Below are 6,431 nucleotides of genomic sequence, written 5' to 3' on the forward strand. Positions count from 1 at the left end.
GTTACCATAGAACCTTCTATGTAAATACCTGCAGAAACTTGGAGAGGGTAAATTAAGGTCAGCTAATGACAGCAACATTTGCATGTCCTTGATGTGATAGCACAAATCAGGATGATAAATGTTGTTTAACTTATTCTATGATCTGAGCAAGGAGATCACAGATTAGGTTTGGATCTGGGTTTTTATGATTGATTGATTCCAATAAAGATAAGCCTGAGATAGAAAAATTATCTGACACTGGTAGTAAAAAAAGAAATACCTGAAAATTCAGAGAGAGAAATGAAGAATCCAGGAGGGAAAAAAAAACTAAACCAAAGCATCAAAACCAAACACACACACACACAAAAGTACCCTGAAAACCAAAAGAACCCAAAACCAATAAACATTACTAGAGTAATGCAAAAAACAACAACAGGTTACTTATTGCTAGAATAGAGAATCACCACAGATGAACAGTTTTCCCAAAGGCAAACAGAAACAGAAGTCCACTATTACTGTACCACTCATCCTAGGCATAAAAAATGTACCATGACAACACATGGAAAGGTTTTGCTCCACTGTTATGGAATTACCAGCACTTTTTATGTCCTTGCTCTCCTTCCGTTTCATATACTTGAGGCTCCTGGACCACCACACTGTTCAGGCTCAGTCCGGTGAATCATTCACACGTTACAAGTAGACTCCTTAACTGGAAGGTTTAAGAAAGTAATAAAAATCTTTTAATTGGAAAAGCTTCTCAGGAAGTATAGAGATCAAAAAGTTTTCCAAGTATTTCTGCAAGACCCTGCAAGCCTTGTTCCAGAGCAATTTGTCAGTACTGAACACTGTGGATGTGAGGTGAGGATAGCCCTGTGACCCAACCAAACTCCTCGTTGTGAGCTGTGCTCAGCAAGAAGCAGGTGGTTAAGACCTAAGAACAGAGGATCAGAGATCAGAGCATCTGAGTCTGGCAGCTCCAGATGTTTTCAGATGATGACAGTAAACAAATGGCAGAAACATCCTGAAGCTTCTTCCTTTCATAAAATTATCCTATCTGAACAGGCTTTCAACATTTGTTTTAGAAGGTTCTAGAAATATCAGCTGCATGTAGCAATGAGGACTTTGTTTTTAGAAATTGTCCACACATTTATTCACATGATGTAAAAACACCCAAAGTGAAGACCTCCTGGAAAAGTACCTGTGGAACCATAATACTTTTATTATTTTAATTATTTTTTTATTATTTTGACATAATTTCTTTTGTTTGATGTGGCTCATCCCAACAACCCAACAGCTTTTAAATTAAGCCTGTCTCACAGGGAATGTTTCCTTAATATTTGGGCATGGTAGCTGCCTCTCTTCTACCCATAAAAGCTTGCAGCAACTTCTAAACCTAAAGTGAGAGCTGGGACAGGGTATTTGCTAGGTAAATATACAGGCTCATTATCTTTTAGATGAGAATGATAAATCCAGAAACCTGTAACTGTAAAAAAAAAACAACCAAAAAAACCAGAAGAGGCATTAATGTTTGAGACAGAATTGTGGAATTTTAGTTTCATGTGGTGAATGATAATGCCTGCAGAATGTGTCAAATTAGGAACAGGTGAGTTTCACTGCCCACCACAAATTGTGCCTGTAAATAAAATCTTTGTTCAGGCACGACATGGATCCCCTGGAGTACAACAATATACTTCATGTGTAGGATCTGAAGGTATTTCCTGGTTTATCTTTGCTTTTATGCTTGATCCTTTGGCAGTCTGATGACAGAATTGAAGGAAAATTTTCCTAAAGACAACAGTAAGATTAATTTATCCCCTTCCTCAGTAAAGGACGAAGAGCTCTAGAAAAGGAAAACATAAATATTATGTCTTGTCTTCCACTGCGTTGAGTTTCCAGAAGACTCACTTCTTAGACAGACTCCCCCTTCAGAGAGAGAGAAGACTTAAGAAGACTTTCCCATCACAAAAGTTCCAAAATCAAGCAGGCCATTATGCTTCAGATCCAGCCACTAAGTGGATCAGATTTGGGTAAGACCATAGCGTTTCCAGTACTGTTATGTGCCTTCTCATACTCAGTAATGTGAACTATATGTACTTTATTTTTAATTTTTTTAAGGAAGTAAGCTGCTGCCTAGAGACTAAATCCTAGTGCTATGGCACTCCAAAGGATCTCTGCTTTAGGGATCTCTCTGCTCTATTCTAGTCCAATCTATCCTATGGATCAGTTCAGCCTTTCTATTGATACTCTTTTTCAAGCTGAAAATTTTCTATAAGTATTGAGAAGGTTTAAGAACAGTACCATGGCAAAGAGTTTATGCTGTGGCTGAGGCTGAAGGTCTCCTTCTTGGTGGAAGCCAGGGGATGTTGCCAGCTGCACTGAGAAGGCAGTGGGTTATACCATTCCCAAAACCAATTCAAGTGCCACAGCTGGCAGAGGGGTAATGGGGGAGAGCTTCAGTAGCCTGGTCTTGCATGTTGAGGAAGGCTGGTGCAAGGTCAAACTGGAAATGGAGATCTGCTCCTCGTCAGGGAACGAAGACCAAAGGCAGCTGACAGGAGCTACCATCACCAAGTGGGAGTCTGAGGAGCTGGTCAGTTGGAGAGCAGCAGCACAGCAGGCATAAACACATTCCTTGTTCCAAGCAGGTATGTGCAAGAGCAGCCACATCCAAGCAACTCCAAAGGCTTGTTCATTAGGTAGACTTATGAACACCAGCTGAGACAGATTTGTTCCAAATGAGTGGATTGAGTCCACTTGATTAGTGAACTGAAAAAGACCTTGAGGCTGATCTGTTGACTTATTAGAGAAAAATACCAGTTCTATTGTCTTTTAGAAAACAGAGACATGGACAAATGAATTTGAGCATTGTAATAAAAAATTCCTAGCTTCTTGATTTTTGATACGAAAATACAATTTTGTCATGGTGCTGGTGTACTCTGAGATGTTCTTTGGGATGTTTAATTAGTTCAATAACCCAATATAATGCTGCTTCTCTCGACGTCTTGACCTTAATGGCACACTACCTCATGGAGTACATCTGACTGCAAAAGACACCTCTCACTAGATTATCAGCCAGGCTTTCCACCTGTAGGACTGATGAGAGTGTTCTCTCTGTGCTCCTTGGTAAGTGTGCAGATGAGCTTTTATCACATGACCTGGCAAATGTGATGGATGCAGACATGTCAGAGTCCCTGGGCAAAATGTGACAGCTCACCACTTGACTTCACCTTGATCTCTCCTCCAGTCAGGCCATATGGTGGGTTTGCTTCTTACAGTTCATCTTTCGTCTTCTTTGTTACTAGATTAGATTAGGGTACATTCATAACCATAAAAATGCAAGCAGTTTTTTGCAGACAATGTAAAAAATGGAACAGTAACTCTAATTCTAAAATTTTTCTTTAAACTTAAAGAAAAATGAATATTCAATCAATCAATAAAGGAAATACATGGTTCATGCTATGGGTGGAGAAGATGAGCCAACCCATATTTGTATGTTTCTTAAGTTTCTGTCTCTAGACATCTACATGCTAGAATTTTGCATGTAGTATCACTATTTGCCTTCAGCATAGTATATACCCTCTCTTTTTTTAAAAATTATTTTTAATTTTTATTTTTAATGCAGAAACTGGAAAGGAAAAAAAGGTATAAAATACACAAAATGTATTTAGGTTTAGGTTTAGTTAACTGATTGAACCACTAAGGGTGTCTGTGGTCTAGGCAACAGTCAGGACATACTGCTGGCTCACTCTGACATAATAATTTCTGAGAATGTTGGTTTACTGAGAGCACTCTAAAAAACCCTTCTGTAATTATTTTCCAATTAAAGCACACGAGGTACTCTTAGTTTAATAATAAAAAAATAGATACATCATACTACATGTAACCTCTTTTAACAAATATTTTTATCAAATTCATAGGCAATTTGCCCATTTTAAGAATGTTTTTTCAAATGTGCAAACTAAGCTTGTTAAAAAGAAGTGAAGCAGGTTTTTAAATGTGCCTTTGTTTTTTCTTTTTGTGAAAGCTTGTAACTTTAATTGTTTCAACTGGTGCATGTGAAAAAATAATGACAGGTTTTTACCTTGCAAACAGCTGTAATTTTAGCAGTGATATATAGTTTATACTGATATGACTCACGCAGTCTCCATTTTCAGTTTGAGGGACTGAAAAAACCCCACTGACTGCACCAAAGCCACAACCTACATATTTTTCTCAGTCATTTAGAAAAGGAACATAGTGTGCTGGAAACACCTTTCTGCTTGATGGACAGCGGCATGCCAATTTAGAGCTCACTCTAGGGACAAACAAAATTAGAAACTATAAAAGCGGCAAGCAGCATCTCGATATACCAGTCTTTACGTACCAGGAAGGAGATGTATGTTCTTAGAAATACATGTCCAAAACCTCTAACAAATTAAAGGATGCTAAAGGAAAGAAAACACTCATGGGTAATGTGTAATTACACAAGTATATAATGGATATTGTATTGCCCATTTGACTCTTACTGGTGGGTTTTCCTCATCTATTTTAATTCCGATCAGTATTCCCCTATAGCCACAAGAACTGATCACCCAAAGATTTCTAATCATGATCCTGAAAAATGTGGAGCACTTTCAAAGTAGTGCAATGTAATTAACTTAGCAAAGAAGATAGCAACTGCTGGCAAGCACTAAGATGCACTAAATAAGGTTAAAAAAAAATTCTCATGGTGTTTGATGGGTTCTTTTTGTATCAAAATCTGAGCTGCTAGCATCCTTCACCAGAAACTACCAAGAACAGAGATGTTTCAGACTTACAAAATATGATCTCCTGTACTGTACTGAATGTCTTTGTTGTGTATTTTCATAACTTTGTTAGTTAGCTTAGTGGTTGTACCTTATACATAGATATAGGGAACTTACAGTAGGAATGATCAGGCAAAACATCTCTGCCCTAAAGCTGCTGAGAGAACAGCAAAAGTGGGTAAATAACAAACAAACAAAGTACCTAATCTTAAAAAAAAGGCAACTGTAATGGCTCTTAAATGCTACTAAATCTAATTATTTAAATGATGGGCACATGGGAAACAGGTGGGTATATTTCAAGTGGACTAGCTGTTGGATAGTGAGTAATTCTGGAATGGCCTGTGGGAAACAAGAATGCATATTAAGACAAACCTGTCAGTCAAAGAGCTGTTCTAACACAGAGGTTTTTCAAAGGAGATGTCATTGTCAAGAGCAATCCAACATGAAGTTGATCCACGAGAACAACAGTGATTAAAAGAGTCCTAAGGTAATGGGGGCTTTTTCTGCTTTTCTTCAAACATTTAATACTTCCACATGTCTCAAGGATAAAAGAAACAGAAAAGGTTTGTTTACAAAAATGTCTATCAGTTTTATATCAAGTTTCATGATGTTGCAAATTACTCATCGCTATTTTAACCTGTTAGAGGTTCTACTACCTGACCTCCACCTTTAAAATGTCCTCCCAACAACGTCTGATACTCTGAATACATGTTAAAACTATTTTAACTTTGCTGAAGAGTATATTTGTAGTAGTTATTTGCCTCCAGTCTCAGCATCACTTGTCTTACTCAGAGAAAACACATTCTCATGAGGGAAATTTCAGAAAGACAAATACTTCATTTTCAGGCCCAATTTCCATGTGAAGACTCCCCCAAACGCCTAAATTGTAGTGGACTTTTCTATCACAGTACAGATTCTACTATTCTGAGTTTTGGGGGGCGGTTGTTGTTTTGTTGTTGCTGTATATTGTTTGTTTGGGGTGGTTTTTTTTGTTTGTTTTGGGTGGGGTTTTTTGGTTATTGTTGTTGTGTGTATTTTTTTTTAATAATGGGTGTGTTTCAGTAGCATTTAATTTTTAAAGGTTTCTCATCTACTCTTCGCATGTGCTTCTCCATTGCTTGGAGTTCCATAAGGGTGTAACAGAATGCGGTGATGCATTGCTTCGCCCCCAGAAGAGAGACTTCCAGCCTCTGACAAGCTCCATACGAGCTCCACACACACACACAAACAAGCACACACACAAACACAAACAAATACACCCACACACACACACACACACACAAACAAACACACGCACACACAAACACACACACATAAACACACACACAAACAAATACACACACCCACACACAAGCACACATACGCTTTGTATTCTTAGACCACTTCCTTTTACACGGAACGTCTGGCAGCGGGAAAACAACTCCTATTTCCACCGTCTCCTCTGTTAACGAGAACTAATCGCTGCCTTCTCCCTTGCGGGCGGTGCCGCTGCCGGTGCCGCTTCCCTTCACTGTTTTGTTCCCGGCGCACTCCGTGCTCGGCGGGGCCGCCCTTTCCGGCGGGGCGAGCCGAGGCGTGTGCCGGTTCCGGCGGGGCGGAAGCGGCTGCGGGGCCGCGCAGGAGCCGGGCGGGTGCCCGGGCAGTGCTGGGCCCGGCACTGTCGCTGCC

Source organism: Pyrgilauda ruficollis, unplaced genomic scaffold (genome assembly GCF_017590135.1).
Source record: "Pyrgilauda ruficollis isolate IOZ18807 unplaced genomic scaffold, ASM1759013v1 scaffold37, whole genome shotgun sequence".
Lineage (NCBI taxonomy): Eukaryota > Metazoa > Chordata > Aves > Passeriformes > Passeridae > Pyrgilauda > Pyrgilauda ruficollis.